The 24,685-nt window shown below is 37.1% G+C and overlaps 1 protein-coding gene across 1 annotated transcript in view; it reads left to right on the top strand.

Annotated features, from left to right (window-relative positions):
- LOC134633471 (5-hydroxytryptamine receptor 3A-like) overlaps positions 1 to 24,685 on the top strand; it is a 45,181-nt gene that overhangs the window by 19,981 nt on the left and 515 nt on the right. The gene's annotated exons all lie outside the window — the stretch shown is intronic.

Genomic DNA, 24,685 nt, shown 5'->3' with positions numbered 1-24,685 from the left:
CTCAATCCAAATCCAAATGCATTTTCCTTACAAACATGGCACCATTTAAGGGGAAATAAACAGGCTTTCCTAGAGAAGAAGATTTATCACCAAAAGGAACTGTTACAACATAAGAAATAATTAAGCAAAAATAAATGTATTTACTTTTTCTGCTAATTTTATATACACACATAATGGATGTTTTTGCATGTTTTACACCATAGATACATAACACATACTCATTTATGACAACAGTTGCAGTAGTTAGCAATGTCTAATATAAGTAATATACTGAGGGTTAATATTCTTCTGATCTTGATCTCAAATACACAATGTATATATTAAATATAGTGAAAGTGTAGCTCTTTTAAGACTCGTAACTCATGTGTTGTGGGAATATAAAACAATATAGCTGATTCCTGTTGTAAGTTTTACATTGACACCTGCATCCTATAAAATTCATGTATTAGCATGATGGAATTAAAGTCTTATTATTTGGTTCTAAATACATGTACAGAACAAGTCTTGAGTCCCTTCTGTGTTATTTTTTTTCTTACATTCCAAGAGGCTAGACTTTGTTGTTTAGCTTTCTGAAGATCTTTCAGAGTTTTCCTTTGGACTTTGGCTGCTTTTCCACTTACTTTCAGTCCAGTCTTAACACTCATTTATGAATCATTCAAGCAAAAAAAAGAAAAGAAATCAACTCAAGGGGAGAACTACTGCTGCATTTACATATAGCATAGAACTTGGCAAAGATCCAATTTGATTTTAAATTGTATATTTAGACCCATTGTTACTAGCAGCCTGTTCTAAAAAAATGCTCCAGATAACAGTTTGACAGGTGTGAAACAGAAGCTTAAGCAATTATGTTGTTGGCGAAAAAAGGTCATTCCCAAAAACCTATTACTTGAAAATGTGGTATGGACAGACTTGTAAATCCAACTTTTAGATTGCAGTTGCTCAGCAAAGGTTAATCTTCCAGTCCAGTCTGGTAGTTAAAATCCAAGTGCAAATCTCGCGTAAACTCAGTGTAAATGACCTCATTAATATTTGATAAATTGGATTATTGATTATTATTCTGTTATAGCATGGACCCAGCTAATGCTTTTACTTCGAAAGGTATAGAACGACAAGGTGCCGTAAAACAAGTGGTGTAAAGTATACAGCAGCAGCGCAAATTTCAATGCCCAGAGAGAAGGTGTGCTCAATGGTTAAGAAACAGGAAAAGACAGCTTTTAAGGTGTAATTCAATAGGTTCAATAGGTTTGACTATAGGAGCACAGGGTTGGGTTTAAATGAGACAGAGACAGGAATGTAACTCAAAAGAACCAGCCAGCTTTGGTGAAATAAACCATAAGTTTGATAACCACAGGTTAAGGCACTTTAAAATTATACAAAGAAAACTTTCAAAAAATGAAAGAAAAGTAAAACATAGAATACTAAGATAGTGACTTGGCCAAGTGATAACTTTTGATCTCAAGGTTGGGTGCACCCTAGTAACCTGACTCCTTAACTGTTATAGAAAACCCAACCGGCTCTTCAGGTTGTTTTGTTGCTTTAATTAATTTATCAATAACAACAATATAAAATTATGCACAAAAGGAATTCCTAATGTAAAAAAACCCGTGATTTTATTTATATATGTTTATATATAAATATATACGGTGGCCCCTAGAGACAAAGCACGTACAAACTCCAAAACATGTACAAACTCCAAAACACATTTCTAGAGTTAACTGAACTTCCAAAACAGAGCTACCTAGATCACTTAAATTACACAATTGAAAGCATATGTGTATTGTTTGTGTATTTATACACAAGCACTCATATATATTCAAATAATTTTAAAAAATGTTCATTTACCTGTTACTACCACACACCAAATCCGGTCGTTGGTACTTCCTGGCTTGTGTAGCCACTAGGTAACAAAAGCTCAACACTGCGCTTAGCATCCTGGAGCACTTCTGTTGTGTTTTGTACGTGTTTTGGAGTTTGTATGTGCTTTGTCTCTAGGGGCCACCGTAAATATATTTTTATTTATTCACTCCACATAAAATGTAATAAATAAATCATATAATACAAAACACAACTATTTACATTTCAACTTTTAACTATTTAAATTTTCAGCTTTTTCCTTTTTTTTTTTTTTTTTTTTTTTTTTAATTTATTTATTTTTTTAATCCTGTCCCGTTTGGTTCTTTTGCCATCAGAATTATTGTCTAAAGGCGAAGAAAGATGCCCAACGGATTTACTTTACCAAATGGACCATCCCAGCCTTGCCGTAATGGTCCAATTGATTTACCTTTTATTGTTTATTTTATTTTATTTTTTATTTTTTTTACTTGCTAGATACGGGACAGGGGAAAAGAAAAGGGAGAAAGAAAGAGGGGGGAAAAAACAAAACAAACAAAAAAAAAAAAACAGCGGAGAAGATGGACGGGGATAAAGGGCAAAAAACAAAAACCAACAAAATAAGCAGACAAAAATACATATATCGATCACCTGGATCACCTGTTGAGAAAGAAAAAAGAAAACAAGCAGAAGAAAACGAGAGTAATAGAATAAACAACATCACAATGATATATGGGAATATAACACTACATACTTAATATTAAACATTATTGTGCAGCACGTAAGATCGACAGCGCACAGTGTGCTTTGAGGTAGGAGCCAAAAAGGGTGTAGTTTGTGTGTGTGATCACCTGTGTGTACACCTGTGAGCATGAGCGCGCTTGTATTTAAAAGGTTCCTTAATGTAATGATCTGCTAGAGGGTGTGGGGGGCCACAGTCCCATCCTCCAGGGCATGAAGCAGGTATGGAGGAGATCAAAACTCCAGACATCCAGAGGCCCCCAGAACACAAGAGACCAAGGAAGACCAACAGAGGGGCAGCCGCGCCACTGTCCCAGAAAGAGCTGAGGAGAGTCCCAGATGAGGGATCACTCAGCAGCCGCGGAGCAGAAGCCGGGGGGGTTGCAGTGACGTGCCCGTGAGCTCCGCCGGCAGCCAGCTGTGCCTGAGTGACCGAGCCCCAGGCCGAGAGGCCGAGGGCACCCCACCCCCGAAGTGGCCCGAGCGAGCCCCAGGTTCCAGGCCCCGATAAGCAGCCACCAAGGAGTGAGCCGGTGTGTACCCGGACGCCCACCCCCGGACACAAAGAACCACCAACGCATCGATGTCTGAGGGCGTCTGCCACCGGCAGGGGAAGTGGTGGGGGGAGATAGGCCTCCAAACCTTTTTCAGCTTTTTCCTTTTAAACAAATTGAAAGTGAAACAGCACAAAACACTGCAAACCACAACACAATTAAATATAAATTAAAATATGAAAACAAAAAGAAGATGCACATTCTCTGTCATATGGCTCTCTTTCTCTGTCTCTCCCTCCCGCTCTGTTCCTGTGCTACTGCGAGTGTAACTACCGCCCCTCCCCCCTCTTCCCAGCGCAAAGCACAAGGCTCGCGTGCGGAGTGAAGCGGAAAAAAAGTGCGAGAGAGAGGGTGAGAGAAAGAAAAAAAAAAAACCCCACGGCTCCCAATAAGGAGTCGGCTCGCGTCGTTTACTTCAAAGAGTCGGCTCTAAGAGCCGTTTCGTTCGTGACCGACACATCACAAGTGTATAAATCGAATTGAAACATCTTGCTTTGTTCATAGTACAATATTTGACTACCATACAAAAGTATGACTATTTGAAAAATTTAAAATTTTCATATTGTCCTCTCTCATTTTCCTAATTAAAAAAATCACACAGAATTTAAATGTGAATATGTTTTTATTTTTTTTTCAACATTTAATATCTGCTAACCCTTCAACTAATTATGACTGTTTAAACAATTGTTATTATCTGCCTTGTATATAAGCAAAATATTTGTCCCCTAACTGCAAAAATCTGTTTTTACAGACTTCCAAATATGCTATGAAAGATTGGAAATCCAAATATTAATCATTCATTATTCTGTGTGAACTTGAGCTACACTCCTGACAGTCCATATTCATAGAGCCATAGTAATTGGTAAATGGATAAGCTGTTAAGTGCTCCCTATCTAACATTCATACCGGAGAGCAGCATGGGGTTAGTATTTTGCCCAAGGATATTTGGCATGCAGACTGGAGCAGACTGGGATCAAATCACCAACCTTCCAGTTAGTAGCTGACTTGGTCTACCACCTGAGCTACAGCCCCCCCCCCCCCCAATTATAAATACCTTAAAGAAATAGAAGGACCTTGCTGAGGTAGTTTAGATAATGGAATTAAAAAATGTCAAACTATTTATGTTATGTCAAACTAATGATAGTAGTTTGCTTTTTACTAGTGTATTTGCAACTACTGGTAGCATGAGAAAATACAAGCAAGTTTATGCAGGTGCCACAGCTGTTACATAAAGAGAGTTGGACAAGGCCAACTGCAGCTGCAGGACTTGTATCTGTTTCTCTGTGCAACGAGGAACAGAACGAACACTGCCACTTCTACAAGTTGACCTCCAGCTGGCTCCTCATGCATGTTTCTCATGCATTCTCAAAAGACTCCAAGAGAGTGGTATGAGGTCCCAAAATCCTTAAATAGTATCTGTGTTCATAACCATTGGCAAGATTTTGTATTTTATTAAGAGACTTCTGCATTTGTTATAAGAAGTGGGTAATTATCAGGACTATATGACTTTGTACTTTTCATAGAAAGGACTTTCACAGAAACACCACAGCTACTGCCTAAATCTGCCTAAATAGAACACCATTATGTGCAAGTAGCTTAAAAGGTAACTGTTTTTTCTAGCAAGCCCACTCTTCTCTCAGCATCACAAGAGGGAAGAATTGGTTGAATAGCTTAATGGCTGATGCAATATATAGAGTTTTAGTGCCATGCTGGAATACAGACTGTAGTATATTATCAAACTCAATTGCCTGAGCTTGAGTTTGGTGTACTTGCAGATGCAACATGTAGCCACTGCTCTGATTATGAATGACTCTTTTTTTCCTTTTTGGAAATTATAACATTTTACATTATATGTGCTAATTCACATATTATGTGTTAATTATTAATTATTATTAATATCATTAATTGATATTTCATGTATTTAAAAATAACAGAAATCTGTAATTATTTTCTATTGTAAAACATAGAGAAATTATTACAAATCTTTTTTAGGATGCATCTAAAAGAACAATTGGTAATTGGAAAAGTGATAATAAAGTACAATGAAATTATTGGTAGATTGACATTTTGGACTTATTCTGTCCTCTCATATTTTCTTTTCCCGCTGGAGTAGTACTCCACAGTAAACTTTCCTTTTTAGATAAATTAATTAATGATAACCCCAGAGGCTGAGATGCAATAACAGACATGAGTGATGCAAACTGATTTATAGTGAACCTTGAATTTCCTTTGATTATTTTAATAGCATAATGATTTTATATGAAATAATAATCTTATTATTTATTAATATTTACTCATCTTAATTATTAAGATTAATAATTTGTTTTTTAACAAATTAAGATCCTCAAAGGAGTACCAGATATCAGTTCTGCTGGTAGGTTGATGCCCTACAGCTCTGTCCAGCTCTCCTTGTGTTATGGCTCACCTGTTAGTATCTCCTCCATGCTCTGTGAGAGACACGTACTGTGGAGGTAGCTGGACTACCTGTGCAACTTGAATGGGCTGCAGTTACCATGTCATGCTACCAACAGGGACAAGAACACTAGATAAAAGCAAAACTAGAGAAAAATCAGTCAGGGGGAATAAGGAGAGTGCAGCTCTCTGTGGCCACCATCTGCAAAACTCTTTCCCTTACGGGTGTTCTCTTGTTGCATCTGCAGTGTACCTGTTGTCTCTTTCACCTGCACCAAAGAAGATGAATTGGAGTCATCATGGCTTATAGTTCCTAACTGGACAGATTGATATCCATGAATTTAAGCTGACTGTCCTTAAGTTCTTGGACAGTTGAAAGAGTAACGTTAACGTTCGGTGAAAAAGGTTAAAACAATACTTGTGTAGTTGTGTCGCATTGTACACACTTTTGCCAGTTATATGGTACGTTTAAGTTACTCTGTCTTTTGCAGACAGCAAGATGTAGGCCAGTTAACCTTAGCATAGCTTCCCATCACTCATTAACTTAGCTGAAACTCCCACATGGATTTGGGCAACCAAATAGAAAAGAGTGTGGCTGCTGCTGAGCCACCTCTTGGTCCTCCACCAGCCAAAAAACTCAAGTTCTGTGTGGAAGCATTTTAAAGTCAGTGCTGCAGGTGAAACCAAAGTGTATGTAATGTGTGCAAAAGTCAAATCAGCAGAGGCAGAGATATCAAACATCTGTCAACATCTGCTATGCATAATCACATGAGTTTATGCTTATAAATATTCAATTTATCATAGCATTCTTAAATCAAAAATTTCTGGCACAACTTCAACTACTTCCAAGGTGCGTTGAGAGGATGAAACAAATCACAACGCAGGAAGTCCAGCAACACTTAAGGGAAGAGGAACAACTTTATTGACTGACCAACTTGTTTCGTCTCGTGGCCTTCATCAGGGTCATAGTAAAACATTATACAAGTTTGCTTAAATAAAAGACAGGAAACAGAAAAAAATTCTAATTAACCAATCACATCTTCATAGATAAACCAGGTGACATATAACAGGCTGGTAATGGTTAATTGGTTAAGTCACCCCCAAGTAAATACTGGACTAGATCATTAATGATGAAGACTGGGGGGAGGAGACATAATCCCCACCTGTCTAAAAATAATACATGCATGAAATACATAAGAAGAATATTATAAATATAGCAAAAAAACATGAAATGATTTCAAAGGACAGCATTTAATTAAAAAAAAAAAAGAAGGTCAGTGCAGTAGTTAGATTAAAAAAACAAGAGGACATCTTAACATGGAAACACATTTGTGGAAAGGTCTCTAAAATGTAAATGTAGACTTAAAACGAGATGTCTAGAATGCTACGCCTTCTTTTGCTGATAAAATAAATAAAAATAAATAAATAAACATTACTCATTCGAGAATAATTGACAGAGCAAAGTAACTGGTAAAAAAGAATAAAAACATAAAAAATATAAAAAAGGTTCAGTTCACAAAAACTCATTGATAGAAAAATCCTCATTCATACCTCTAGGGTGCAGACTCTTAAAACGGAATATCCAAAATACTTCTTGGAGGGGGGGGTGAGGGGTGGGGTGGGGTGGGGGGTGAGGGATCAGAGGTCAGGGGAGGGGTGGGGGTTTTTGCCTGTGGGGATTGCCCCCCACACCCCCATCAGTGACTGCCAGAAAGGGCATCTTGTGCACGTACGAGCATGCGCGCATGCACTCTCATGCACGCGCTTTCACTCTTCCGAAAAGGGGCACTTCCTGTGGCCGTGCGGTCCCACTGCGCATGCTCTATTTCCTCCTAGCGGGGTGTTTTTTGATTAGGTTCATCAGCCGGTGTAGGCATTTTGGCTTTTCATGGTAAATTTATACAAACAGGAATGACTTTGTCTTTTTATTCTATAGAAAGAGTTTTGTTGTCAGACAATCGAGCTGAAACGGCAGTGTGTTTTATAAGCAGATTTTCTACAGTTAGTTAAGCGACTCCCCAACCTTGTTGCATTGTTTCTATCAACTCATTGTTGGCTGTTTTAGACTTTAAGACCGTTTATCTCAAGAAATGGTGAATAAGGATGTGGAGAGAGACCAAACTTTTATCCCTTTCATTAAATATTTGCATCCCCAAAAAACTTTCACCTAAGAGCAGCGCGTCAGTTCGCATACATTTTGAGTTAAAATTTAAAATAATTAAAACAAAAATAAGCGATGACTTTCCCAGACATTCTTTAAAACACAGATGTGCAACGCATTATTTAATTAGTGTTTATCAGCCGATGCGTTTTAGTTTTCAGTGTGAATATATACAAACAGAAGTTACTTTTGCAATAGTGTTTTTACACACTCTAACCGAAATGGTAGATTTTGTGTGTGTTTTTAACAACTGCACTTTGGGGAGGAGGATAGTTAAGGTGAATTTGAGGTCTGCACTTTGGGGGTGGGGGAAGAGACATAAAGGTTTATAAAACCCAGCAAACTCTATCCTTGAGCCTGATACCCGCACGTTACTTTGTGTATTCGACCGTTTAAATTTTAAATTTTTAGAGAAAATACGCATTGAATTTTGATGCCATTTTTAAAGCATAGATGTGCAATACATTATTTTAATGTTACTTATCAAACGCTGTGTGCGTTTTGGTTTTCACTGTGAATGAGTTACTTTTGTAAATGCAGGATCACATTTTTTTAATGGTGCTTTTTAGACACTGATCTGAAAGATAAATGCTTTTGGTAGAAGCAGCTTTGCTGGATTTGTTTTTTAACTTGGTGAAGCATAGTGCGAAACTCTTAATTTAGTATTTTACAGGTTTTAACTGCGTGGTCTTTCTGGAAAGTGTAGGTCCACTTGTGAAATGAGAGCATGCACCGTGCTCTTCAGACCTGTCAGCTTTGCTCGTTTCATGGGTCCTCCGTTGATAAAACTGATTTTTAATGGATCTTAATGTTTAGAGACAATAGCGAAGGTACTGACCTGTGTGTCTCTTTAAACTCTAGATGTTAAATTTTAAGGCTACATATTATTTATCTCGCACTAAGTCTGCTTGGCATATGCTATGTATAAAGGCTCTTTCCAAAAAGGCGTAGAAGCAACTTTAACGTGATTAATTTATTACAATGTCAGTTTCTGGGAAGTTTTCAGTTTTCCCTCCTGTGTCTATGGCTGGTGCAAGTTTTTTTTTGTTTTGTTTTGTTTATTTGTGAAACTGAGTGTGGTTGTGGACAATACCGACTGTGCTGTTTGAATTGAGTTTCGTTTTGGATCGCTTTCTTTAATTGTTAATTCTCTGCGAGCAGTGAAGAACCAAACTAGTACTTCAAAGTTTAGAATCCGTTTTGCCCCAGTGGCCAGTGTGAAGTTGTGCTGCAGATCCCAGCATGAAAGCTGAGGGTCCAGCCAGTCGGCAGAAATGCCAGTTGATGCCTCGACGTGCGTTGGAACCGGTTTTGCCCGCACAGAGCGTTTCTGACATGCTGACGTTGCTTATGCATAAGAGAAAAGCAACAATACAGCGTGCTTCTCTGCTCCAGGACATCCTTTCACACGGTATGTATGTCTGTCTGTCAGAGCTAATTATTCAAACCCTGTTTAAAAGGCGACTCATTTGTTGACCAAAACATTTCCTGTAAATTTGCAAAGTTACTGATTTAAAAATATATATTTTCGATTTTTAGCTGGATGTCACACTCTAGACTCTTGAGCATATTTATATAGCAAAATTCACAGTGGTATAACCATGTTAAATAAAAGATTCCCAAGTGTCCACCAATGCACTCTAATGCATGCCTTTAATTACCTCTATAGCTGAAAAGAGTCTGTATCCATAATTTGTGGATCTGCTGATTTGTTTTTAATGTGGCACTTTTTTTTTTCACGAACTGCAGATGATGAAATCCTCTTTATTTGAGAAAGTGTCCCTAAGCTATTGTTGTTCATACTTACTGAGTTCCCTAACCACTTCTTTACTATGTCAGCAAATTTTCTGAACAGGAAAGGTATCGTAAATTTAAAGACACATCTTCATTGAAGCAAAGGCAAAAAATTGTAATGAATTTTATGTTCATATTAAACGCATAAAACGCATGTAAAAAAACCTGGGGGTCTTCTTTGATAGCAAACTTACATTTGAGAAACAAATTAATTCAGTTGTCCAGCGGTCCTTTTTTAAATTAAGGCTCCTATCCAAAGTGAGATCTTTTCTATCCTTTAGAAACTTGGAACGAGCAATTCATGCGTTTGTCTTATCTCAACTGGATTACTGCAATTCACTTTATGTGGGTGTCAGTCAGTCTAGCTTGGCCCGGCTCCAACTTGTACAGAATGCTGCAGCTCGCCTTTTGACTCGTGTGAAGAAACACCAACATATTACTCCGGTGCTTGCTTCCCTTCATTTGATTCCAGTGCGTTTTAGAATTACATTCAAAATCTTACTTTTAACTTATAAAGTGCTAAATGGCCAGGCACCGGACTATTTGTCTGAACTTGTGCAACTGTATACACCCTCTAGAGCACTTCGATCAAGTGATCAGCTACTCCTTACTGTGCATAAGTCTAGGATGGTTCATAGAGGAGACCGGGCATTTGCAGTTGTGGCACCGAAAATGTGGAACGATCTACCTCTCCACATTAGAAAGGCCCCAACTGTTACTCTTTTTAAATCGCATCTTAAAACATATTTTTTTACTCTGGCTTTCGAAACTGTAGGAGAGTTACCGATTCTTTTATCCTAATCTGCTTTTAATTTTTATCTGTTGTTGTTGTTAATGTCACTGTTTAATTGTTATGTTGTACAGCACTTTGGTCAACGCCCTGTTGTTATTAAATGTGCTATATAAATGAATAAATGAAATGAAATGAAATATTAAAGAGTGAAAATCCAAAAGCTGCTGCAATCTTTTGTATTAATGATCGATCTCTCTCTCTCTCTCTCTCTCTGTGTGCATGTGTGTGTGAGTGAGTGTAATGCTATGTGTGTGTGTACAGGAGAAAGGTGATGGCAGGAGCTTTTTTTTTTAATGCATTTCGAATCAACTTTTTTTTGTTTTACAAGAAGTGTATTTCATACATTGGAACAAATGTAATCTTTTCTATACTTTATAACCATGAAACTCTAAAGATTTTAAGTTCATGCACATTGTGAAACAAGAATCTAAATCTGTCACAATGATTTCTATAAACGCATGTTGTTTATGGGATAATGTGAAAAATCTTTTGTGGAGCTCTAATAATGATCAATGGCGATTGAAGAGGAAGCTTGAACCCTGGCTCTGGAGATTTTCATGACAAGTGACAGCCTAGACATTTGTTAATGAGAGAACATGTTTTATCATCATAACGACTGCAAATTTAAGCGTCATTAAAGTGTCACTTCAGCAATGCTGCCAGGAGAAAGAAGTGTTGACTCATGTTTTTAATAGAAGACTTAAAACACTAAACTCTAATTTCTGGGGTTTATTTTAAGTTTACAGAATATAACATCTGGTATGACAATGAGTTTTACTCCTCACTGTCTGTGTTATGTGTATCCATTTATCATGTATGCTACTTTGCTCTGTGGACTAAAATGTTTCATTGTATTCATGAAATAAACCAGAATTTCAATGTCCAAATCTTTTACTGTTTTTTCTGCTTTTGTTCACTCCAAGTTTGACGAAACCCACAGTTCACTAACAATGTGGAGCAATCCCAGTGTATTTAGCTGCTTTTACCCTAAACACAATCAGTTGACTGAGAGAAATGCCTGTAGTCCTCACTTTGGTCATTGTGAATGTTGAAGGAGATTTGTTTCATAGACACCTTATACTAGTGTTTCCTACACCTAATCCAACACTACTGTGTTCTATTTAAACCCAGATTCCTTTTATAGTTTGCAGTGAAATTTGTTAAACCATTGCTTAATGGGACAGCAGTACAAGTCACTCTTTCCTAACACATTGTAGATAAGTTTATTGCTGGACAACACAGCTAGCAGTCTCACACACTCTTTAGGTTTTTGAAGTTTTGTGTGTAATGGTTTAGTCTATCACACCTTACCCTTTTCTCCCAGTATCACAACAGTATGACTCCCAAAGTACGGCTCAGTAAACAAACAAGGACTCTGAAGTCAGAACAGAAAGATACAGTTGGAAGATTAATGATTGCTTTTATGATGCGTAGTAAAACTACCCCCTCTTCTTTTTCTCTGTGTTGTTGTTCTTGTGTGTGTGTGCTTTAGAAGTCAAAGTATACATTAGCAACACTTACAAAAAACATTTTGAATTTCATTTAGAACTGAGATTCTACGTTGTAAGCAGAAATCTTATGCTCAGCCAGAAGTGTGTTTCCCCACTTTCACAATGCTGAGGTGTCAAATCCACAACCCCCAACAGATGGTTTGTCACACGCTGGGTTCAAACACTCAAAAAGCAACACAACAGCAGGTTCATGAAGGACAAGGCCCCCTTTATTTGCACAGCCTCACACACTATAGATTTTTAAAGTTGTGGTGTACAATGGTATAGCCACAGATGTGACTTCTACTTTTGATAAAGATCACTCCACATGCATAATTCTTAAGAAATGAAGCGTCTTTATTAAGCTCTTATTTATACATGTCTACACAATAATAGACACCGTGTGCTCTGTGACATTATAGTCTTCTACTTCAGCTTCCATTGGTTTGCATTTTCAACTCCCAACCTTTCAGGTTGTTATGAACGGCTTATATTTCTAACATTTTGTGATGTAAAAGTGAACCACGCAGCTTTTTTATTTTCTGTATAATGGGATGACTTAAGACACGAGTTATTTAAACAATTCTAAATGACAGTTTGACGGCCATAGTACTTTATGCGGGTCAAATATGTTAAGGATAATGTTTCTCAATGTAACATTGCAAAGAACTTTTGGATAGGATACAACATTTTGTAAACAGTTACCTCAGAAGCTGTACTGTCAGATCTATGCATGTAAGGTTAAACTTTCCACAGTACATCCACTTAAGTAAGTAACCAAACACATAAAGTCACCCTCACCAATAATTGACTGTTCCTTGAAAAAAGTAGCACAAGCAGACAACTGACTCATCAATGATAAGTAGAACTACCTGAGGCCGATACTCAAGCAGAAGAAAAGAAAAATAAAAATGCTTTTTTTACATAAAAGAATTGTAACTTTACAATTCATCACCGATTACGTGGGTACATAGTCCTCATCCTTAGCCCATAGTGGTTGTAAAGTTACAATTCTTTTATGTAAAAAAAGCATTTTTATTTTTGTATATAAATAAACGTTGATGTTGTGCGACGGGAGTGTGTGCTTCAATTTTACTTATAATGTGTCTAATCACTACAACAGACGATGCCGCCCAGAGTAAGGATCTTGTTAGCCACAGTGTTTCTAAGATTTTTATGCCATATTACAATAACCTCAGTTTTATCTGAACTTAGAAGCAGAAAATTAAAGCTCATTATGTATCTAAGACATACCAGCAGTTTAACCAATAAAAGTGGGTATCATCTGCATAGCAGTAAAAATGTATGCTATGCCTTCGAAAGCAAGTATAATGTAAACAGAACTAGTCTTTGCACAGAAGCCGTGGAGCTTCATAATTGACTTCAGTGTGTGAAGAGGACTCTCCATTTAATAATAGATGTAATAAAATGTTATGGCCAACGGTATCAAACGCTACACTTCGGTCTAGCAGGAAAGATTTCAACATTTCAATATGAATGAAATCTGAAAACGGATTAGATTAATGTCTGATGATCTTTTCTGTGCTTCTTCAAGTTTGTAACACCGAACACTAAAGGATGATTTATGGTTCACAGGAACAGTTTAATTAGACACACGTTTAGCATTTTTCTTTATATTCTTGTTTCCACTGACATGTTCAATATGATTACTATCAAAGGAGAAAACAAACCCTGTGTAGTTTAAAAAAAGAAAGAAAAGAAAACAACTTTAATTTAATCAAACTGAAATGTTGCTGAACTCTGACGGACGTGTCTTTTAATCTTGTCAACATAATCCGTAATCATCTAAATGTGCCATTTATCATCTTGTAAAATGTTCCCTCTGCTTCTGTTGCACATCTCCGCTGACACTCTCTTCTTCACCTGTCATGTGCAGCTGGTCCAACCCCTGCATGCCTCCTTAAACTGGTGTGTTTAAATCTCTTTACCTCTGTTGTGAACTTTACACAAAGTTTGTGGTAACAAAATCAAACTGATGAAGATCTCCTTTGTAAAACACACACACTCATGAGACAAAATAAAACCAGACTTCTCAAAGTAAAAGCAGAGCCCTCACAGTTGGTAGTACAAAACACAGTGACAACGTGCGTATTAGATACCCTCACTCCAAAAGCATAAATATATATATAAAAAAAATGAATCTCCAAGAATATCCTAAAAAATGGCACTGATGGGGGTGTTACAGTGGAAAAAAAAAAGCAGCTAAATTTTCATCAGAAAATGCTGAATTTGAGTAAAATCAATGCTCTGCAGTTTGATGCTGTCGTTACAGACAAAGCGGATGTTTAAAGCATTTGGACGGGCATTTGAAATGCTGTAAGTCTCCTTATCAGCTGGAAATATTAAAGCCATAAAATGAATTTTGAGAGTGGATAAAAACTACTGAACAACAGCAATGCTGAGCCTGTTCCAAAATTTGAATGTACATGTGTTGAAGGTGCGGCTCTTGTTGAATTATTAAACATATTTTTCTTCAATCTTTCGAGCCATAAAAAAACAAAACAACTTTTAATTTTCTTCTGCTTGAGTCTCGGCCTCAGGTAGCTCTACTTATCATTGATGAGTCAGTTGTCTGCTTGTGCTACTTTTTTCAAGGAACAGTCAATTATTGGTGAGGGTGACTTTATGTGTTTGGTTACTTACTTAAGTGGATGTACTGTGGAAAGTTTAACCTTACATGCATAGATCTGACAGTACAGCTTCTGAGGTAACTGTTTACAAAATGTTGTATCCTATCCAAAAGTTCTTTGCAATGTTACATTGAGAAACATTATCCTTAACATATTTGACCCGCATAAAGTACTATGGCCGTCAAACTGTCATTTAGAATTGTTTAAATAACTCGTGTCTTAAGTCATCCCATTATACAGAAAATAAAAAAGCTGCGTGGTTCACTTTTACATCACAAAATGTTAGAAATATAAGCCGTTCATAACAACCTGAAAGGTTGGGAGTTGAAAATGCAAACCAATGGAAGCTGAAGTAGAAGACTATAATGTCACAGAGCACACGGTGTCTATTATTGTGTAGACATGTATAAATAAGAGCTTAATAAAGACGCTTCATTTCTTAAGAATTATGCATGTGGAGTGATCTTTATCAAAAGTAGAAGTCACATCTGTGGCTATACCATTGTACACCACAACTTTAAAAATCTATAGTGTGTGAGGCTGTGCAAATAAAGGGGGCCTTGTCCTTCATGAACCTGCTGTTGTGTTGCTTTTTGAGTGTTTGAACCCAGCGTGTGACAAACCATCTGTTGGGGGTTGTGGATTTGACACCTCAGCATTGTGAAAGTGGGGAAACACACTTCTGGCTGAGCATAAGATTTCTGCTTACAACGTAGAATCTCAGTTCTAAATGAAATTCAAAATGTTTTTTGTAAGTGTTGCTAATGTATACTTTGACTTCTAAAGCACACACACACAAGAACAACAACACAGAGAAAAAGAAGAGGGGGTAGTTTTACTACGCATCATAAAAGCAATCATTAATCTTCCAACTGTATCTTTCTGTTCTGACTTCAGAGTCCTTGTTTGTTTACTGAGTCGTACTTTGGGAGTCATACTGTTGTGATACTGGGAGAAAAGGGTAAGGTGTGATAGACTAAACCATTACACACAAAACTTCAAAAACCTAAAGAGTGTGTGAGACTGCTAGCTGTGTTGTCCAGCAATAAACTTATCTACAATGTGTTAGGAAAGAGTGACTTGTACTGCTGTCCCATTAAGCAATGGTTTAACAAATTTCACTGCAAACTATAAAAGGAATCTGGGTTTAAATAGAACACAGTAGTGTTGGATTAGGTGTAGGAAACACTAGTATAAGGTGTCTATGAAACAAATCTCCTTCAACATTCACAATGACCAAAGTGAGGACTACAGGCATTTCTCTCAGTCAACTGATTGTGTTTAGGGAAAAAGCAGCTAAATACACTGGGATTGCTCCACATTGTTAGTGAACTGTGGGTTTCGTCAAACTTGGAGTGAACAAAAGCAGAAAAAACAGTAAAAGATTTGGACATTGAAATTCTGGTTTATTTCATGAATACAATGAAACATTTTAGTCCACAGAGCAAAGTAGCATACATGATAAATGGACACACATAACGCGGACAGTGAGAAGTAAAACTCATTGTCATACCAGATGTTATATTCTGTAAACTTAAAATAAACCCCAGAAATTAGAGTTTAGTGTTTTAAGTCTTCTATTAAAAACATGAGTCAACACTTCTTTCTCCTGGCAGCATTGCTGAAGTGACACTTTAATGACGCTTAAATTTGCAGTCGTTATGATGATAAAACATGTTCTCTCATTAACAAATGTCTAGGCTGTCACTTGTCATGAAAATCTCCAGAGCCAGGGTTCAAGCTTCCTCTTCAATCGCCATTGATCATTATTAGAGCTCCACAAAAGATTTTTCACATTATCCCATAAACAACATGCGTTTATAGAAATCATTGTGACAGATTTAGATTCTTGTTTCACAATGTGCATGAACTTAAAATCTTTAGAGTTTCATGGTTATAAAGTATAGAAAAGATTACATTTGTTCCAATGTATGAAATACACTTCTTGTAAAACAAAAAAAAGTTGATTCGAAATGCATTAAAAAAAAAAGCTCCTGCCATCACCTTTCTCCTGTACACACACACATAGCATTACACTCACTCACACACACATGCACACACAGAGAGAGAGAGAGAGAGAGAGAGAGAGAGAGAGAGAGAGAGAGAGAGAGAGAGAGAGAGAGAGAGAGAGAGAGAGAGAGATCGATCATTAATACAAAAGATTGCAGCAGCTTTTGGATTTTCACTCTTTAATATTTCATTTCATTTCATTTATTCATTTATATAGCACATTTAATAACAACAGGGCGTTGACCAAAGTGCTGTACAACATAACAATTAAACAGTGACATTAACAACAACAACAGATAAAAATTAAAAGCAGATTAGGATAAAAGAATCGGTAACTCTCCTACAGTTTCGAAAGCCAGAGTAAAAAAATATGTTTTAAGATGCGATTTAAAAAGAGTAACAGTTGGGGCCTTTCTAATGTGGAGAGGTAGATCGTTCCACATTTTCGGTGCCACAACTGCAAATGCCCGGTCTCCTCTATGAACCATCCTAGACTTATGCACAGTAAGGAGTAGCTGATCACTTGATCGAAGTGCTCTAGAGGGTGTATACAGTTGCACAAGTTCAGACAAATAGTCCGGTGCCTGGCCATTTAGCACTTTATAAGTTAAAAGTAAGATTTTGAATGTAATTCTAAAACGCACTGGAATCAAATGAAGGGAAGCAAGCACTGGAGTAATATGTTGGTGTTTCTTCACACGAGTCAAAAGGCGAGCTGCAGCATTCTGTACAAGTTGGAGCCGGGCCAAGCTAGACTGACTGACACCCACATAAAGTGAATTGCAGTAATCCAGTTGAGATAAGACAAACGCATGAATTGCTCGTTCCAAGTTTCTAAAGGATAGAAAAGATCTCACTTTGGATAGGAGCCTTAATTTAAAAAAGGACCGCTGGACAACTGAATTAATTTGTTTCTCAAATGTAAGTTTGCTATCAAAGAAGACCCCCAGGTTTTTTTTACATGCGTTTTATGCGTTTAATATGAACATAAAATTCATTACAATTTTTGCCTTTGCTTCAATGAAGATGTGTCTTTAAATTTACGATACCTTTCCTGTTCAGAAAATTTGCTGACATAGTAAAGAAGTGGTTAGGGAACTCAGTAAGTATGAACAACAATAGCTTAGGGACACTTTCTCAAATAAAGAGGATTTCATCATCTGCAGTTCGTGAAAAAAAAAAGTGCTACATTAAAAACAAATCAGCAGATCCACAAATTATGGATACAGACTCTTTTCAGCTATAGAGGTAATTAAAGGCATGCATTAGAGTGCATTGGTGGACACTTGGGAATCTTTTATTTAACATGGTTATACCACTGTGAATTTTGCTATATAAATATGCTCAAGAGTCTAGAGTGTGACATCCAGCTAAAAATCGAAAATATATATTTTTAAATCAGTAACTTTGCAAATTTACAGGAAATGTTTTGGTCAACAAATGAGTCGCCTTTTAAACAGGGTTTGAATAATTAGCTCTGACAGACAGACATACATACCGTGTGAAAGGATGTCCTGGAGCAGAGAAGCACGCTGTATTGTTGCTTTTCTCTTATGCATAAGCAACGTCAGCATGTCAGAAACGCTCTGTGCGGGCAAAACCGGTTCCAACGCACGTCGAGGCATCAACTGGCATTTCTGCCGACTGGCTGGACCCTCAGCTTTCATGCTGGGATCTGCAGCACAACTTCACACTGGCCACTGGGGCAAAACGGATTCTAAACTTTGAAGTACTAGTTTGGTTCTTCACTGCTCGCAGAGAATTAACAATTAAAGAAAGCGATCCAAAACGAAACTCAATTCAAACAGCACAGTCGGTATTGTCCACAACCACACTCAGTTTCACAAATAAACAAAACAAAACAAAAAAAAAACTTGCACCAGCCATAGACACAGGAGGGAAAACTGAAAACTTCCCAGAAACTGACATTGTAATAAATTAATCACGTTAAAGTTGCTTCTACGCCTTTTTGGAAAGAGCCTTTATACATAGCATATGCCAAGCAGACTTAGTGCGAGATAAATAATATGTAGCCTTAAAATTTAACATCTAGAGTTTAAAGAGACACACAGGTCAGTACCTTCGCTATTGTCTCTAAACATTAAGATCCATTAAAAATCAGTTTTATCAACGGAGGACCCATGAAACGAGCAAAGCTGACAGGTCTGAAGAGCACGGTGCATGCTCTCATTTCACAAGTGGACCTACACTTTCCAGAAAGACCACGCAGTTAAAACCTGTAAAATACTAAATTAAGAGTTTCGCACTATGTTTCACCAAGTTAAAAAACAAATCCAGCAAAGCTGCTTCTACCAAAAGCATTTATCTTTCAGATCAGTGTCTAAAAAGCACCATTAAAAAAATGTGATCCTGCATTTACAAAAGTAACTCATTCACAGTGAAAACCAAAACGCACACAGCGTTTGATAAGTAACATTAAAATAATGTATTGCACATCTATGCTTTAAAAATGGCATCAAAATTCAATGCGTATTTTCTCTAAAAATTTAAAATTTAAACGGTCGAATACACAAAGTAACGTGCGGGTATCAGGCTCAAGGATAGAGTTTGCTGGGTTTTATAAACCTTTATGTCTCTTCCCCCACCCCCAAAGTGCAGACCTCAAATTCACCTTAACTATCCTCCTCCCCAAAGTGCAGTTGTTAAAAACACACACAAAATCTACCATTTCGGTTAGAGTGTGTATTGCAAAAGTAACTTCTGTTTGTATATATTCACACTGAAAACTAAAACGCATCGGCTGATAAACACTAATTAAATAATGCGTTGCACATCTGTGTTTTAAAGAATGTCTGGGAAAGTCATCGCTTATTTTTGTTTTAATTATTTTAAATTTTAACTCAAAATGTATGCGAACTGACGCGCTGTTCTTAGGTGAAAGTTTTTTGGGGATGCAAATATTTAATGAAAGGGATAAAAGTTTGGTCTCTCTCCACATCCTTATTCACCATTTCTTGAGATAAACGGTCTTAAAGTCTAAAACAGCCAACAATGAGTTGATAGAAACAATGCAACAAGGTTGGGGAGTCGCTTAACTAACTGTAGAAAATCTGCTTATAAAACACACTGCCGTTTCAGCTCGATTGTCTGACAACAAAACTCTTTCTATAGAATAAAAAGACAAAGTCATTCCTGTTTGTATAAATTTACCATGAAAAGCCAAAATGCCTACACCGGCTGATGAACCTAATCAAAAAACACCCCGCTAGGAGGAAACAGAGCATGCGCAGTGGGACCGCACGGCCACAGGAAGTGCCCCTTTTCGGAAGAGTGAAAGCGCGTGCATGAGAGTGCATGCGCGCATGCTCGTACGTGCACAAGATGCCCTTTCTGGCAGTCACTGATGGGGGTGTGGGGGGCAATCCCCCCAGGCAAAAACCCCCACCCCTCCCCTGACCTCTGACCCCTCACCCCCCCCCTCCTCCTCCACAAAGGTGCCCCCTATATTCTTCTTGTGGTCATAAATATTTTGTACTATGTGTAAAAAGAATTTGTGTGTGTGCAGAAAAGATTTGTATGTGTAAAAAGAATTTGTGTGTGCCTAAAAAAGATTTGTGTGTAGACTTAGCCAAAAAATACGTGTGAAACCCTGCACTCAAGTTTCAAGTTACAAGTACGAATTTTGACCCTATTTTTCTTCCTTTCATCTGATTGGTCAATGTCATGTCAATCACAAACTTAACAATCCAATCATGGTAATATGAATTTTATCCAGAAAAAAACAAGAAGTATTTTGGATATTCCGTTTTAAGAGTCTGCACCCTAGAGGTATGAATGAGGATTTTTCTATCAATGAGTTTTTGTGAACTGAACCTTTTTTATATTTTTTATGTTTTTATTCTTTTTTACCAATTACTTTGCTCTGTCAATTATTCTCGAATGAGTAATGTTTATTTATTTATTTTTATTTATTTTATCAGCAAAAGAAGGCGTAGCATTCTAGACATCTCGTTTTAAGTCTACATTTACATTTTAGAGACCTTTCCACAAATGTGTTTCCATGTTAAGATGTCCTCTTGTTTTTTTAATCTAACTACTGCACTGACCTTCTTTTTTTTTTAAATTAAATGCTGTCCTTTGAAATCATTTCATGTTTTTTTGCTATATTTATAATATTCTTCTTATGTATTTCATGCATGTATTATTTTTAGACAGGTGGGGATTATGTCTCCTCCCCCCAGTCTTCATCATTAATGATCTAGTCCAGTATTTACTTGGGGGTGACTTAACCAATTAACCAATACCAGCCTGTTATATGTCACCTGGTTTATCTATGAAGATGTGATTGGTTAATTAGAATTTTTTTCTGTTTCCTGTCTTTTATTTAAGCAAACTTGTATAATGTTTTACTATGACCCTGATGAAGGCCACGAGACAAAACAAGTTGGTCAGTCAATAAAGTTGTTCCTCTTCCCTTAAGTGTTGCTGGACTTCCTGCGTTGTGATTTGTTTCATCCTCTCAACGCACCTTGGAAGTAGTTGAAGTTGTGCCAGAAATTTTTGATTTAAGAATGCTATGATAAATTGAATATTTATAAGCATAAACTCATGTGATTATGCATAGCAGATGTTGACAGATGTTTGATATCTCTGCCTCTGCTGATTTGACTTTTGCACACATTACATACACTTTGGTTTCACCTGCAGCACTGACTTTAAAATGCTTCCACACAGAACTTGAGTTTTTTGGCTGGTGGAGGACCAAGAGGTGGCTCAGCAGCAGCCACACTCTTTTCTATTTGGTTGCCCAAATCCATGTGGGAGTTTCAGCTAAGTTAATGAGTGATGGGAAGCTATGCTAAGGTTAACTGGCCTACATCTTGCTGTCTGCAAAAGACAGAGTAACTTAAACGTACCATATAACTGGCAAAAGTGTGTACAATGCGACACAACTACACAAGTATTGTTTTAACCTTTTTCACCGAACGTTAACGTTACTCTTTCAACTGTCCAAGAACTTAAGGACAGTTAGCTTAAATTCATGGATATCAATCTGTCCAGTTAGGAACTATAAGCCATGATGACTCCAATTCATCTTCTTTGGTGCAGGTGAAAGAGACAACAGGTACACTGCAGATGCAACAAGAGAACACCCGTAAGGGAAAGAGTTTTGCAGATGGTGGCCACAGAGAGCTGCACTCTCCTTATTCCCCCTGACTGATTTTTCTCTAGTTTTGCTTTTATCTAGTGTTCTTGTCCCTGTTGGTAGCATGACATGGTAACTGCAGCCCATTCAAGTTGCACAGGTAGTCCAGCTACCTCCACAGTACGTGTCTCTCACAGAGCATGGAGGAGATACTAACAGGTGAGCCATAACACAAGGAGAGCTGGACAGAGCTGTAGGGCATCAACCTACCAGCAGAACTGATATCTGGTACTCCTTTGAGGATCTTAATTTGTTAAAAAAAAAATTATTAATCTTAATAATTAAGATGAGTAAATATTAATAAATAATAAGATTATTATTTCATATAAAATCATTATGCTATTAAAATAATCAAAGGAAATTCAAGGTTCACTATAAATCAGTTTGCATCACTCATGTCTGTTATTGCATCTCAGCCTCTGGGGTTATCATTAATTAATTACTTCTACTTCTACCACAATTTGAGCCCATACCATTTTCTTTTTGCTTTAAACAGAAAGGAAGTGGAAAAGGTTTATTTAAAAAAAATGTTCTGATGATGTCATTGTAGTTTGCTGTCAAAGTGTTAGAGTCACCAGTTCATCTGTGTTTTTGTGTTTGGTGTTCGCTATTAAATAGTGAATAAACAATATTTCTGTATAAAATATAATTGAGTCATAAAGGGTCGGTTAATTGTAAACTCCAAATTAAAGCATTGTGTAAGTTATTTTTTTATATTCTGTAACTGATAGATCCTACAGGATGCGAGCTGTCATAATTTGTGCCATAATCTGTTCTTAATTGTTTCCATACAGGATAGACAAGGACAAAGATACTAAAAGTCCTTATCTCTCTGTTCACCACGATGGTTTGGTCGAATTCAGGAATGAGCAGGTGATAACAACCACCTGCAAGATGCGTATTTACAAATTCCCCTTCAACATTCAGAGATGTAATCTCTCGGTCAAGTCTCTCCAGCACTCTGGTAAGCCCATAACAAGTTCTGTGTGTTTTTCATAGTCTAGTGAATACATCATTAGATGCCATGACATATATTCCTTCCTTGTTGATCTACTCACAGCTATTTTTATATTCCACTTCAGATGAAGACATAGAGTTACACTTTCTAAACAGTACGGGGCTCACAGCATTATCCCCATTCGTGATGGAGACACAGTACGAGTAGCTATTTATTAACATGACAGTCATAAAGGAGCCCAGTGAATTTTACCTGAACCTACTGGAAGGCTAGAGTAACTTATTAGAGTTATTTGCACTTATATAGATATTGTTTCACAAAGAGTTGAAAAGGGAATGTCCACAGTTTAGACTTTCATTGCAGAAGACTTTCTTAAATCATCTCAGCAGAAGCAAAGCAAAAGCAAAAAAAAATAATTTAATTGAAAAAAAAAATCAAATCACATCCATTATAATTATTTTAATTATTTAATTAACCCACTCTAAGCTTGCTGATTTTGTTCTTATGGAGAAGTGTGTGTGGTGAGCTAAGTGGAGCCAGACAGTGACAAAAGTACATTCATTTGTCCTGGTGAAAGTAAGTGCCAGTTTAACACAAACTTGAAAATTGCCCAAATGAAACAATTGTTACTTGTTTACATCTAATTACAGCGATGGAAAGAAAAAAAAAATCACTCAACAGCATGACCTAACTGTCCTCTCTGATGGAACACTTAACTGTGGTCTCTCCCCTCCCTATTCCTTATATCTTGACGCTATTCTCGTAGGTGGCTGTGAAGTTCTGAAAGCTTTTACCCACATCCTGATTTTAGCACAGGCACTGTGGAAATGTGTGGCTGAACTGATTCATTCTGAAGTTCTGTATATGGCAATTTCTTAGGGAATGTTCCATCAATAATGATAATTTACGCTAGTATTGAAAACCAATTGTAAGACAATTGAGATGCCGTGTAAAATCTTAATGATAATTTCTTAATTTCAAAGTCAGCTCCTTTTATCCACAATAGAATATGGAACTCATTAAATGTCTAAACAGAAAAAAATATAAATTTTATGAAAGGAATTACCTAATTTTGAATATGATGGCCGGAACATGTCTTAAAAGTTGGAATGCGGCAACAAAAGGTTGGAAAAGTGGTACTCCCCAAAAAACAAACAAAAAAAACCCAAACTGGGGGAGCACGTTCTGCCAACAAGTCAGTCACACTGGGTATGAAAAGAGCATCTTCCTAAATTTCTTAGGACAGATTGGCTCAAAGTTCAATGTGTAAAAACTTGCATCTACAAATTGTGGAACAATTTCATGTCATATGTCACTGTAGTGCAGCGAAATTCCCACAATATTCTTTTACAGAAATTAGAACTGTTGGTATGTTGAGAAAAGTGGGACTGAGAGAGGAGACTGAAAACCCCATGGCTTTTCTCTCCCTATATCTGAAAGGGGGTAAAGGGTGTTAACAGCCAGGCTTTTGTGATAAAATACAGAGTTGTAAAGAGAGCGTCCCCGTATTTGCTATTGTTAATTAAAAAATATAAATGTATATTTTATATGTTTATCAGTATGCTGAATGAGTAATGTAGTTTGACTAATTAAATTTATTTTAATGCCTTAGAACATGTTTGCACAGACAGGAGCCAGTTTCGGCCGTGGCAGATTAGTGCTTGGGTGTGGCTGCAGGAATATGGAAGATAAGAAATGTTAAATGGTGTTGAGTCCTATAATTGTTACACACTGACCCATAATTCATACGTGGTTTTGCTGATAGTTATTTTTGCTTAAAGATTTGAAATTATCGGATTTGTGCTGTTCAAACTATCATCATGATCGGATATGGGTCGCATAGGATCAAAAAAGTCTGATTTGATGCACTTTTGCCTGCAGTGTGACCGTAGCCTTAGAAAGGAAAATCCCTTGACTGCTGGCTGAAGCAAACGACCCAAAATATATCTTTCACTGCCACTGCACTCATTGTAATTTTATTTCTATCTCATTTTATTCACTATTTAAACAAACCTGGCATGCCCAATTCAGTAAAAATATAGTTTCACAACACATGCTTTCCTCTTGAGGTCCATCCATCCTGGTTTGTCCCAGGGTCTCCTCTTGGGGCAGACCCAGGACAAG

This window comes from Pelmatolapia mariae, linkage group LG8 (genome assembly GCF_036321145.2).
Source record: "Pelmatolapia mariae isolate MD_Pm_ZW linkage group LG8, Pm_UMD_F_2, whole genome shotgun sequence".
Classification (NCBI taxonomy): Eukaryota; Metazoa; Chordata; class Actinopteri; order Cichliformes; family Cichlidae; genus Pelmatolapia; species Pelmatolapia mariae.
Note: the sequence above shows the minus strand (reverse complement) of the source record. Positions and strands in the feature narration are given on the sequence as shown.